The following is a 14,520-nucleotide window of genomic DNA, read 5'->3' as shown; positions in this document are numbered from 1 at the left end:
AACAGTCATAAGGTGTTGGCTTCACTGACAGTCACTGGACCCAGTTTTGAGTTCAGCTCAGGACTAGCCCCTGAATTCACTACACTATGAATAGAAGGACTGGTCATCCATAAGGTCAAAATCATAGTTTTAACCAGGTTTCGAGGCTACACAGTGGAGTTATGCAATGTTTTGGTTTCTGATGGGGCAATACAGTTGAAATATTTGAGGCATTTATAAGTTACACTACTGTTCAAAAGTTTGGGATCACTTAGAAATGTCCTTGTTTTTGAAAGAAAATCTGACAAGTCCTCAACTGACAGCTTCATTAAATAGTACCCGCAAAACACCAGTCTCAACGTCAACAGTGGAGAGGCGACTCCGAGATGCTGCAAAGAAAAAGCTATATCTCAGACTGGCCAATAAAAATAAAAGATTTAGAACAAAACAACACAGACACTGGACAGAGATATGTATTTTTCTTTGCAACACTGCCTAGAAGGCCAGCATCCTTTTCACTGTTAACGTTGAGACTGGTGTTTTACAGGTACTATTTGATGAAGCTGTCAATTGAGCAATTGTGAGGTGTCTGTTTCTCAAACTAGACACTCTAATTTACTTGTCCTCTTGCTCAGTTGTGCACTGGGGCCTCCCACTCCTCTTTCTATTCTGGTGTTAGGTTCAAATTTTTTAGAGTAAATAACTCACGGACACCAGAGAAGCTGAACCAAGTTTAATTCTTCCCAAAGGGTCTTTACAGCTGTAATTCAGACAAAAAGTATATATACCCCACTTTGGACACTCTTCCTTCTCTCCAGTCCTTACATCTTCTGGTTCGACAGGAAGAGGGTAACAGGATACTAAACCCTTATTACTCCCTTCAGGGGATCTGACCTGACCACAACCCCTCCTTCGCCTAATCCACAGATGTCCATTCACTTCCCCTATAGCAATCCTGTGATCTCCTCCCGTCCACCCAGCACATTCCACAGCCACTCTGTCTTTCTACAGATCTCACTCCTTTATATACTCTGCGTCTGATCTATCATGTCTTTAATATCTCAATGTTCAAAGTTTAGCCCGAATCCAACATTGGTTAGGGCCAGTTTGCGCTGTTCTCTGAAGGGAGTAGTCACAGCATTGTACGAGATCTTCAGTTTCTTGGCAATTTCTCCCATGGAATAGCCTTAGTTTCTCAGAACAAGAATAGACTGACGAGTTTCAGAAGAAAATTATTTATTTTTGGCCATTTTGAGCCTGTAATCGAACCCACAAATGCTGATGCTCCAGATACTCAACTAGTCTAAAGAAGGCTAGTTTAATTGCTTCTTTAAACAGAACAACAGTTTTCAGCTGTGCTAACATCATTGCAAAAGGATTTTCTAATGATCAATTAGCCTTTTAAAATAATAAACTTGGATTAGCTAACACAACGTGCAATTGGACACAGGATTGATGGTTGCTGATAATGGGCCTCTGTATGCCTATGTAGATATTCCATTAAAAAACAGCCATTTCCAGCTACAATAGTAATTTACAACATTAACAATGTCTACACTGTATTTCTGATAAATTTGATGTTATTTTATTGGACAAAAAATGTGCTTTTCTTTCAAAAACAAGGACATTTCTAAGGGACCCCAAACTTTTGAACGGTAGTGTGTATTCTTCAGGAATCAATGGTTATATGGTAGATGGGTCTATAACTGCCAGTGTAGATTTCCTGTGGGGGTCAATTTGTTAGAGCTGTTGATAAGTCATTGTATTCAAAGACCTCAATGTCTTGCCAGGAGGGTGCAAGGTGCTGTGTTGTTGTTGTCTGATGCCAGGACTTGTGTGACGGCCTTTTCCTGCTCCAGGACTGTTTCCGTCATCTGCAGTGGAGATCCCCACCTTGTCAGGGCCTTCTGTGATGAGCTTGTTAAGGGGCAGGCCCACCTTGTCGGGGCCTTCTGTTATGAGCTTGTTGAGGGGCAGGCTCAGTTTATCCTTTGGACTTGTCAGGGCCTTCTGCTTCTTCCAACTGTAGGAAAATGTGCTGACCACTTTCTTGCATTTAATCCATTTATAGATTTACATACTACTGTTGTGATTAAGAGAGCTATATTGCTTTAGAAAACAGAATCATTTATATGGTAGGATATTTATTATTGAAAGAGAGAGGATATATTGAAACCAGAGGCTAATGTATAAATTATAAATAAAAGCAATGTAATGTTTGAATATTGCACACATTTACAAATGACAAATGTGATAGATATGCATAGCGGTATATATTCTGCTAAACGTATAAGAAGGATCAGGCAGTGTTGTCAGCTATAACTTTAAACAGAGGAGATCAAGAATACAATCGTTATTCTGCAATTTAAGTTATGTTGTTTTGTGTTTTGGACGTTTAAACTTGACCATGTTAAAACCACTGTCTTGTCCATTTGTTCAGCTCCAATGGTTTGACTGTTTTCTCTTCATACATACTTCACGTGACACTTTTAAGCTTCTGCACTCCTCTTGTCATCGAGCTCTCTGCCTTCCACCTCAGAGTGGATTCTTATCAAAATTTTTATCAAATAAAGATTGATTGTAATGAAGAAATGACAAAGTCTCTCCTGAATGGTTAGAATTTCCACCACAGTGTGCAATAGGCTTTTTCAATACCAACAATGATAGACGAGATCCATTCTGTTGATTTACTTCTGTGTTTTGATTGTTGTCCTTTTGCATCACCCAACTTCGGTTGAGCTTCAATTGGCCAAACATTCTCTTGCAAAATGTCTTGATATACGTGGGAATTCATTTTTCCGTCAATGATAGCAAGCTGTCCAGGCCCTGAGGCAGCAAAGCAGCCCCAAACCATGATGCTCCCTCCACCATACTTTACATTTGGGATGAGGTTTTAATGTTGGTGTGCTGGGACTTTTTTTCTTCACACATAGTGTTGTGTTTTCCTTCCAAACAACTCAACTGTAGTTTAATGTATCCACAGAATATTTTGCCAGAAGCGCTGTGGAACATCCAGGTGCAATTTTGCAAACTTCAGACATGCAGCAATGTTTTCTTTGGACAGCAGTGGTTTCTTCAGTGGTGTCCATCCATGAACACCATTCTTGTTTAGTGTTTTACGTATCGCAGACTCATCAACAGAGATGTTAGCATGTTCCAGAGATTTCTGTAAGTCTTTAGCTGACACTCTAGTGAATGTTTAAATGATGATTTAATATAGACAAGAAAAATACAATAATGTGCATGTTATTAGTTTAAGCACACTGTTTGTCTATTGTTGTGACTTAGATGAAGATCAGATCAAATGACCAATTTATGCAGAACTCCAGGTCATTCCAAAGGGTTCACATACTTTTTCTTGCCACTGTAGATGTCATGTATTGTCATGTTATGTTCGCTATAATGAAACATCTCCAAGTGAAATAAAGTCGATAAGATACTCTTAAGACATTAAATAAAAAATGGTTGTTCAGAAATCATTAATTATCATGTTGCTCTCATAAAACAAACTAAATATTTCACAATCATTCCACTGCTGATATTCACATAGAATAATTACAAGGATCATATTTCTCAGTTGCATTGACCTGCAGACATCAGACACCACCTCTCCCTTGTGCACATGCGACTGAAATGTAACCAATCACAAAAATCACTGAGCCAGATTTGATGGCCCAATAAAAACGAAATTGCATGTTTCTGCCAGCCAATGGGATAATTCCAGTGCAGTACATGTGAAAAGGGATCATTCCAGTGCAGTACATGTGTAGAGGGATAATTCCAGTGCAGTACATGTGTAGAGGGATAATTCCAGTGCAGTACATGTGTAGAGGGATAATTCCAGTGCAGTACATGTGTAGAGGGTGTAGAGGGATAATTCCAATTCAGGAAGTTCCTACCCCCTATAACTTTTTGTCTGAACATTATAATATACATTTTGCTCAACTGCGTTACCCACTCCAGTCAGCAGATGGCGGTGTGGGGATTTAAGGTTATGCTGTTGGTGTGACGTATAATCTAGTGGACAGAACGCTTCTTTCAACAGCCGCAACAGTTAGTCAGCCACCTCGGTAGCTTGCTAGACACAATGTTATGCTGTTGGTGTGACGTATAATCTAGTGGACAGAACGCTTCTTTCAACAGCCGCAACAGTTAGTCAGCCACCTCGGTAGCTTGCTAGACACAATAGCCGAACCAATAAAGCTCTTTAGACGCTATCGTGTATACTAGCCACTGTGTTTTAAACACTCTTCTGTCGTCTAGTTAGTTATCAGATTTAATTTCAAATTTACAGTGTTGTTATTATTCAGCTAGCGGTCTGGTTAAGTTAAATTTAGCCGAGCTAACATCCCCGACCATGCGGTCACTAAGCTACTCTCCTTCTACAGAAGAGGAGGATATCACAGTAAAACCAGAAGTAGAGGGTGAAAGAAGAGGAAGATGCATTTAGAGTGAAAGAGGAGGAGGATGTTACAGTAAAAGGAGAGGAGGATGCAGTTTATGGAGTGAAAGAGGAGGAGGGGGAGATGACTGTTACATCGAAAAAGTGGGAGGAGGAAGAAGAGGATGAAACTGGATACCTGGGCCTGGTTTCCCAAACACATCTTAAGGCATCCAATGGTTCTAACGATGAATTTAGCCATAAGATGGTTTTGAGAAACCGTTCCCTGATTGACACTAGTAAGTACTGTCTTAAAAACAGAGGCACAAACTCTGCAGTTGTTTAACTGATGTTTGGTGTTAAAGAGGGAATCTGCAATTGCTACATCCATATTGTGACTTTTAAATTATTTATTTATAGCCATTGATTCTTGAAGAATATAACACATGCTTCATGAGCTTAGTTCAACTGTTGTACCTGTTGTATCAACTGTTGTGCCCATCAGATCCCCAAATAAGCTTTTTTGACTAATGTTTAGAAATAATGTAAATAAACACTGTATAGCCTCAACATGGTAAAAAACATGGTTAAAACTATAATGTTGATATCATGGACGGTCAGTCCTTGCATCCATAGGTCTGTCTGTCTGGAGTTACATTTCTCCAACCCCATAATCATCTTATTACCAAAACAGTGGTGGAATAGAATATGTTATTGTTTGAACTGCAGATTGCTGGCTTGTGTGTTTTTTATGAACAGCAACAAAATGGCTGCCCAGAGACTTGGTTTGGTAAACAGCTGAGGGATGGGGGAAGGAGAAGTGTAACCACTCTCAAATTCATAGAGAACGATATTGTAGAAATCGTAACCCAACAGCTAGTGACCTCGTCAATAAGTTCAGACATCTTGGCGTAACAGTTATAAGGTGCTGGCATGACAGTCACTGGACACAGGTTTGAGTTCAGCTCAGGGCTACCCCCTGAATTCACTACACTATGAATACAACGACTGGCCATCCATGAGGTCATAATGATAATTTAACCAGGTTTCTAGGCTATATAGTATATTCTATAATATGTATCTCTCTCTCTCTCTCTCTCTATATATATATATATATATATATATATATATTAGTATATTCTAGAATTCATCCATGATGTCATAATGATAGTTTAACCAGGTTTCTATTCTATCATATGTATATATATATATATATAGTATATTCTAGAATTCATCCATGATGTCATAATGATAGTTTAACCAGGTTTCTAGGCTATATAGTATATTCTATCATATGTATATCTCTCTCTCTATATATATATTAGTATATTCTAGATTTCATCCATGATGTCATAATGATAGTTTAACCAGGTTTCTATGAAATATAGTGTATTCTAGAATTCATCCATGATGTCATAATGATAATTTAACCAGGTTTCTAGGCGATATAGTATGTTCTATAATTGCCAGTGAAGATTTCCTGTGGAGGTCATATTATTAGAGCTGTTGGTAAGTCATTGTATAATATTCTGCCAATTTATTTTCATGCCATTACATTAAAGGCAAGACATACCTAGATTCAATTACATTCATGAATTGGTTTGAAACCTTTGTTTTAAACTCTTCTCAAACATACATTAAAATACAACACCTGTTTGGCTCCTCCCTTTCCTGGGTTGGTGAACAGCGGTATTAAATTGAATGAATGAATCTGAGCCTCACGCTCATCACCTGTGGAAGGCGAGGCTTCCAGCGAGGTGTGGATTTAATAGTATGTTGTACCTAGTTCCCCTCCTTCAGGGAACAGTAGTTATAGTCATAACGTGTGGATTTAATAGTATGTTGTACCTAGTTTCCCTCCTTCAGGGAACAGTAGTTATAGTCATAATGTTAAGCTTGTCAAATGTTGAACTTCAACTTAAATACTGGATCTAGCTGTCGGACAGTTTTTTGTATTCAGATCTCTGAAATGCACTCTAAGTACGTCACATTTAGTGTCTCCTTATGTTTCGCTGGGAAAACAGTTTTCATGTGCACAGCAATTATAAATCATTTCAGAGTTTCCTAAATCCAATGGTTCTAACCAAGAGTCACCTTAACTTTATAGAAAACACCCAAATGGATACTGTCGTTAACACGGTTCTTCAATAATTACACATAATATTTAATACTGTAGCTGTTATTAAGTTAATCACATGTTCAACTATCATCAGCTGAACCAGGAAATCATTTTCTGAATTCCAATCAAATGACAAACATCCCGACATGCAACAACAACAAAAGTGCTTCTTCATTCATTACTCTGGTAAAGACAGTTATGCCGTGCTCCACGTTAGATCCAACATCATTAACAAATTGATGTTTATAATGTTATTGTCTGCTTGATTTATCTCATTAGTCTCATTAGTCTGTTTAGCTCATAATGTGTAGAGAACTGTTCCTTGATGGATAGGCTGTTGTACAACATACAGAGCTATTTTCTTATTCAGGACATTTAGAATGACAACACATTACAGAGTAGCCTAGTGGGATTATTCACAAAATTATCTGGTGATCAGGTTATGAAATGTCATGATAAAGACATTTTAGTTTCCATGTTTCACCTGAAATATTTAATTATTTATAGTCCTAGGTCTGTTATTGTTAGGTGAAGTTATGGGTCCTACAGTAGGTCTATGTTATTGTTAGGTGAAGTTATGGGCCAATTTGGCAAGCACTTAGTGTACAAACCTTCATTGTCTGGCTGATGGAACAGCTAGCCAAAGAGCATTTTACTGGTTGAAGAGTTTTTTTAAAGTATAAAGCAGTTGATATGGGACCATAGCACAAACATATTAAGCATATTAAGTGATTCAAGCGAGCCTAATAATCCAAAAGTTATGTGAAATGCTCTCATAAGCAACCTGCACAATAAACTGCACAAGCATCAGAAACGCTGTTGTTTTGACAAGTCGCAATAAATCACAGATATCGATTAGGGGGGAAATCAGGCATACGTGCTGTTGAAACTAACACAACTAAAAAAAACTCATGGAAATGGGAGATATCTTTTACCTCACTGGTTAGAGGACAACCCGAAGAAGACAGCTAGCTACATTTTGAAGTTTTACATTTTGATTCAAGAGGGTGGCCAACATGGTAAATTACACAACACTTTTTTGTTAAATCTCATAGGTAGTAGTCTTTCAATTCAGAGCCTGGATTTTTCACCTGAGGCTAATATCCATATCATGCTAAAATCAAATGGACAGGGGGCAAACATTTAGGGTGCTACATTGTGACATTCATTAAAATACTCTGACTACAATGTTAAAACATTCCAAATTGTGACATTATGTCATTGATATCATGAAAAAACTCCTTCATGTATTTTCTGATATTTGATCAGAAATCTTTTAATCGGAGAATCTCTTGTCACATTGATCACAGCTATAAGATTTCGCTCCTGTGTGTGTTCTCAAATGTACTATCAGGCTGTTTGGCTGAGTAAAACTATTCCCATATTGATCACAGCTATGGTGTGTTCTCTGGTGTGTCTTCAGACTGCCAGATGTAACAAAACTCTTCCCACATTGAGGACAGTCATATGGCTTCTCTCCTGTTTGTGTTCTCTGGTGCACTATCAGGCTGCTTGACTGAATAAAACTCTTACCACATTGATTACAGCTAAATGATTTCTCTCCTGTGTGTATTCTCTGGTGTGATTTCAGGTTGCTTGGCTGAGTAAAACTTTTCCCACATTGATCACAGCCATAAGGTTTCTCTCCCGTGTGAATTCTCTGATGTATTTTAAGGTCTACTGAAGAGGTTAATCTCTTCCCACAGTCAGAGCAGCAGTGTTAGTTTCTCTCCAGCAGTGTTAGTTTCTCTCCCATGTGTATTATCAGGTGTACTTTCAGTGAATTTGATCTTAAAACTTCTTCAGGATAGGGGGCAGCATTTTCACTTTTGGATAAATAGCGTGCCCAATTTCAACTTACTGCTACTCTTCTAGAACATAAGATATGCATATTATTCATAGATTTGGATAGAAAACACTCTGAAGTTTCTAAAACTGTTTGAATCATGTCTGTGAGTATAACAAAACTTATGTGGCAGGCAAAACCCCGAAAAATCATTCCGATTTTCTTTTTTGAGGTCACTAGATTTCTAAGGGACTTGTTTGCAGTTCCTACCGCTTCCACTGGATGTCACCAGTTTTAGAAATTGGTTGAGAAATTGGTTGAGGTTATTCCTTTGTGTCATGAAGAAGTACGGACATCTTGAATGAGTGTCATTTGAAGTTACTTTTTGAGAGAGGAGCATGACTCGAAAAGTAGCGTGAGTTTGTTGTCTTCCGGTATTGAACACAGATTGTCCCGTACTCAATTTGATCGATTATTAACGTTAAAAAATACCTAAAGTTGTATTACAAAAGTAGTTTGAAATGTTTTGGCAAAGTTTACAGGTAACTTTTGAGATATTTTGTAGTGACGTTGCGCAAATTGGAAGCTGTGTTTTTCTGGATCAAATGCGCAAAATAAATGGACATTTTGGTTTATGGGACATATAGGAGTGCCAACAAAAGAAGCTCGTCAAAGGTAAGACATGATTTATATTTTATTTCTGCGTTTTGTGTTGCGCCTGCAGGGTTGAAATATGCTACTCTCTTTGTTTACTGTTGTGCTATCATCAGATAATAGCATCTTATGCTTTCGCCGAAAAGCCTTTTTGAAATCTGACATGTCGGCTGGATTCACAACGAGTGTAGCTTTAATTTGGTATTTTACACGTGTGATTTAATGAAACTTTGATTTTTATAGTATTTTATTTGAATTTGGAGCTCTACATTTTCCCTGGCTATTGGCCAAGTGGGACGCAAGCGTCCCGCCTATCCCAGAGAGGTTTTAAGTAACTTTTCCCACAGTCAAAACAGTGGTGAGGTTTCTCTCCCGTGTGTACTCGCTGGTGTATTTCACCTGTGTGAAGTATCTTTGTGTAGTTTTAGTGAATATGATCTTGAGTAACTCTTCCCACAGTCAAGAGCAGTGGTGAGATTTCTTCCCTGTGGGTTTCTGCTGGTGTTTCTTGAGGAGTTCTGATCTGGAGAGACTCTTCTCTGCCTCGTCAGCATCATGATGTTCTTGAGACTCCCCAGAGGATCTACAATAATCACTTCTCTCTCCTGTGTAAACAACAAAGTCAGACAGATGTTTAAAGGCCCACAACACCAGAAATCCACTGTTTATTTGAGGTAAAAGGTGATGCCCAGAGCGTACCCATGAATTTGTACAACAATTGACATCTATTAAATTATTTGACAATTAAGACAGTCAAGTGAGCAAGAATAGTAATTTTGTCTTGCTTTCACATTAGTAGTAACATTGATGATTGTAGGCTAGAAATAAGTTATTAAAGTTGTTGAAATCCTAAGCAGTGTGCCAGATGACTTTTGGTCTCCAATATAGGCCCCTTTCTGTGTTTACTAAATTTGCGGCACGAGGGCGATGCACACACAATTTGATTGTAGAAACTCCTCCCTGCTAATGAGGAAACCACTAGTTATGGATGTAGTATATCTGCCTGGAGCAAAAATGGTGAGCGAAGATTTTAGTTTTTCACAATGTATTCTGAATATTACAGCGCAAGATCATGAGTGCTACTGAAGGAAACTCACATTAAGTTCTGTGTCTATTCACTAATTCACCCTCGTGGGGGAAACCTAGAGGGGTTCTCATAGGCTGACAGCAAAAATAACCTCCATTTCCAGGTTGCTTATGAGTGCCTTTCACATAACCTTTGGATGATAATTGTAAGGCTCATTTGAATCTCCTGCTTAATATGTTTGTGTTATTGCTGCAAATCAACTGATTTATACTTTTTTTTAAACATTTAAAATGCAATTGGCTAGCTTTGCCATCAGTCTGACAATGAGGGTTTGTCCACCAAGTATTTTAAAATTGACCATAACTTCACCTAACAATAACATAGACCTACTGTAGGACCCATAACTTCACCTAACAACAACATGGACCTACTGTAGGACCCATAACTTCACCTAACAATAACATAGACCTAGGACTATATATCATTTAATATTTCAGGTGAAACATGGAAACTAAGATGTCTTTGTCATGACATTTCATAACCTGATCACCAGATCATTTTGTGAATAATCCCATTAGGCTATTCTGTAATGTGTTGTCATTCTAAATGTCCTGAATAAAGGAAAATAGCTCTGTGTGTTGTACAATAGCCTATCCATCAAGGAACAGTTCTCTAAACATTATAAACATCAATTTGTTTGGGATGTTGGATCCAACTTGGAGCACGGCATAACTGTCTTTACCAGAGTAATGAATGAAGAAGCACTTTGGTTATTGTTGCATGTTGTGATGTTTGTCATGTGACTGTCATTCAGAAAATGATTTCCTGGATCAGCTGATGATCATTGAACATGCAACTGTAACTAAACAGCTACAGAATTAAGAAAGTGTAATTATTGAAGAATTGCATTAATGACCGTATCCATTTGGGTGTTGTCAATAAAGTTAAGGTGACTCGGTTAGAACCATTGGATTTAGCAAACTCTGAAATGATTTAGGATCTGTGCCCATAACTGTTTTTCCAGCGTAATATAAGGAGCCACTAAATGTGACGTAGGTAGAGTGCATTTCAGAGATCTGAATACAAAAAACTGTACTAACAGGAAAATAACCTAAACCACAAGGCCAAATCGACACTGGAGGAGCTTAGCAAGATGACATTGAATGTTCCCGAGTGGCCTAGTTACAGTTTGGACTTAAAACTTGAGGATAGGGGGCAGTATTTTCACTTTGGATGAATTGCGTGCCCATAGTGAACTGCATCCTACTCTGTCCTAGATTGCTAATATATGCATATTATTATTACTATTGGATAGAAACACTCTGAAGTTTCTAAAACGGTTTGAATTATGTCTGTGAGTATAACATAACTCATAGGGTAGGTAATCTTCCAAACAAGAAATGAAATTCTGAATGTGGGTCAACTTTGACGTCATCGCCCCCTCCTTTCCCAACAAGATATGGATCTGGTAGCACTTCCTACGCCTTCCACTAGATGTCCTCATTCAGTAGAAAGTGGAATGGAGCATTTGCTGTGAACTTTGACCGAATGGGAGGGGAAATAGTCAGTGTCCCGACAGAATGCCATTTTCCTGTGGCGCATTTCTCTGTGGGTGCCACCGCTGTTCCATTTGGCTGCAGCTGAAAACTTATGATCCGATTAAAACGTTATTGGATATATATGAAAATAACATCCTGAAGATTGATTCTCTACTTAGTTTGACCAGTTTATTCGACCTGGAATATATCTTTTTGAAGTTTTCGTGCGAGTTGTTCTGGACCAGCAGTCAGTTTTTGGGCACGTGAGCTGAAAGTGATAGCAAATGCAGCTAATTGGACTTTAGTATTGGACATTATGGAACAAAACAACGATTTATTGTGGAACTAGGACTCCTTGCACTACATTCTGATGAAAGATCATCAAAGGTAAGGGAATATTTATGAAGTAATTTCGTATTTCTGTTGACTCCAACATGGCGGAGAAATACTTTTACGTCTGAGCGCTGTCTCAGATAATTGCATGGTAGGCTTTTTCCGTAACGTTTAAAAAAAAATCTGACACAGCGGTTGCATTAAGAACCAGTGTATCTTTAATTATACGTAGAACATGTATCTTTAGTCAAAGTTTATGATGAGTATTTCTGTTATCTGGCTTAGCTTTCTATAATTCTAGTTTCTAGTTCTAATCACGGGAGGACGTCATGAACAATTCATACAGTACAAAAATATATTAAAGTGTAGAACGCCCTTTTAAAAATCACACATTAGTTCAACAACTGCATAGTTTATGTCCCTGTTTTATAAGATAGTACTCACTGTATTTACTGGTGTTAATCAGTTCTCTAGTCTTCTCTGTCCTCTAATTTGACAGTAATCTCCCCCTCTTCATCCTTCATTCCAAAAACGACTTCATTTTCTTTCGCTGTGACAGTAACCTCCTACACTCCAAAAACTGCATCTTCCTCTTTCACAGTAACAGCCTCACCCTCTATTTGTTTTTGTATTGTAACAGCCTCCTCTTCCTCCTCCACTTTCACCAGAGCTTCTTTCTCCGTCCAGCAGACCTCTTCTTTAGCAGGAGAAGAGTAACTTAGTGAGCTCATGGTCGGGGATAATAGCTAGCTAGCATTAGCGACTAGACTAGTGCTAACTTAACCAGTGTTAGGGTTGCGTCAATCGAATCTGGTATCAGGATGAGCATGACGTGGAGTCATCGATTGTATACTATGTACTTTTTATTAGCTAAGCAATAAGTAGTAAATGCAATATTCGTATATACAGGCTCTCTGTCCCACCTCGCAGGGCAAACAGAGAACTGACTTGTTCCTGACAAAGATATTATAATATTCTCTGACGGAAGCAGGAACAACTTCTGAGCCGGCCTGTCAGAGTAGAGACTGGGCGTGGTTTAAACTCACTCAGCCTATCGTTGATTGTTGGCGCCAGAGCTGGTCCCACCCCCCTAGATGCTTCAGCGGTCAGTCGTTGTAGAATATCTATGCACCCATGCTCGATACAGTTACCACGCACCTGGCTCCTGTTATCTAACAAAAGACCGTTTGTTCTCACAACACTACGTTCTGAATGTGCCCCCCCCAACTCATTGCACAGTTCCTGTCTTCATGTTATTCTGTATTTTTCCATCATGAGAAAGGCCCATGGCCCTGAAACTGTTAACAATGTCTCAAGTCAGCTATGTTGCATAACACAGAATCCTCACAAGCCAGCTAGTTGACTTACAACGTAAAATATTAAATTAAATGTGGAAGCTAGTTGTTTCCACATAAGTATGTTTAAATCATAGTGGCAAATAAAACCATTAAATTGTCTAAAGAACTTGAACGTTCTGACTTTGTTGACTACGGAGCTAACGAGGTGGCTGCAGTTGTTGAAGAAGCCTTCCGTCCACTAGATTATACGTCACAGTAGAAACATCGCCTGAAAGACATATATCGCCATCTACTGTCTGGAGGGAGGAAACGCAGTTGAGGAGGGAAAACTTTTTTATTTCTTCATTGAATTATAATATTATAAAGCAGTTTAGGGAAACGTTTTTCTCTCTATTAAATAAGAATATTATATGAACACGTACAAAGAGCAACAAGAATTTTAAACAAACTACATCTACTGCATATCTGTATTCCTGATTCAGTCAAATAACTATATATCAAAATAAGCACCTAGCTATTGATACCCTTAATAAAGATTAGCAAAAATGACTGTATAAAATAAATAAACTTTACTCACTACCAGGATATTTTGGCCCAAAACCTGGTTACCTCTCTGCTAGGAGGCTGAAACTTGGCCATAAATTGATCTTCCAGCAAGACACATCAACATCCACGAATAAATGGTTAGTTGGGCACAAAATCAACCTTTTCAATGGCCATCTCAGTCTTCGGACTTGAACTCCATTGAAAACCTGTGGTTTGAATTTAACAGGGCAGTCCACAAGCGCAGACAAAATAAATCAAGGACCTGGAGAGATTCTGTATGGAGGAATGGTCTAAGATCCCACCCAATGTGTTCTCTAATCTCATAAAACATTTCAGTGTCGTTATCCTCTCAAGGGGAGGGTGCTGGAGTATTGAAAACATGGGAGACACCTTCTTTTTGAGAATTAAACAATACATCATGTAGATGTATATAATGAACAGACTAGGTCTATACTGCTTCTACATGGTGTAACAATACATCATGTCGATGTATATAATGAACAGACTAGGTCTATACTGCTCCTACATGGTGTAACAATATATAATGTAGATGTATATAATGAACAGACTAGGTGTATACTGCTCCTACAGTGCATTCAGAAAGTATTCAAACCCCTTCAAATTTTCTACATTTGTTACGTTACCATGGCAGCCTTATTCTAAAATGGATTAAAAAATATTCATCAATCTACACACAATACCCCATAACATGTTTTTATTTATTTTTTTGCTAATTTATTCAAATAAACTTGAAAAATCACATTTACATAAGTATTCAGACTCTTTACTACGTACTTTGTTGAAACACCTTTGGCAGCGATTACAGCCTTGAGTCTTCTTGTGTATGACGCTACAAGCT

Source organism: Oncorhynchus tshawytscha, linkage group LG07, assembly GCF_018296145.1.
Source record: "Oncorhynchus tshawytscha isolate Ot180627B linkage group LG07, Otsh_v2.0, whole genome shotgun sequence".
In the NCBI taxonomy this organism is placed as follows: Eukaryota; Metazoa; Chordata; class Actinopteri; order Salmoniformes; family Salmonidae; genus Oncorhynchus; species Oncorhynchus tshawytscha.
Note: the sequence above shows the minus strand (reverse complement) of the source record.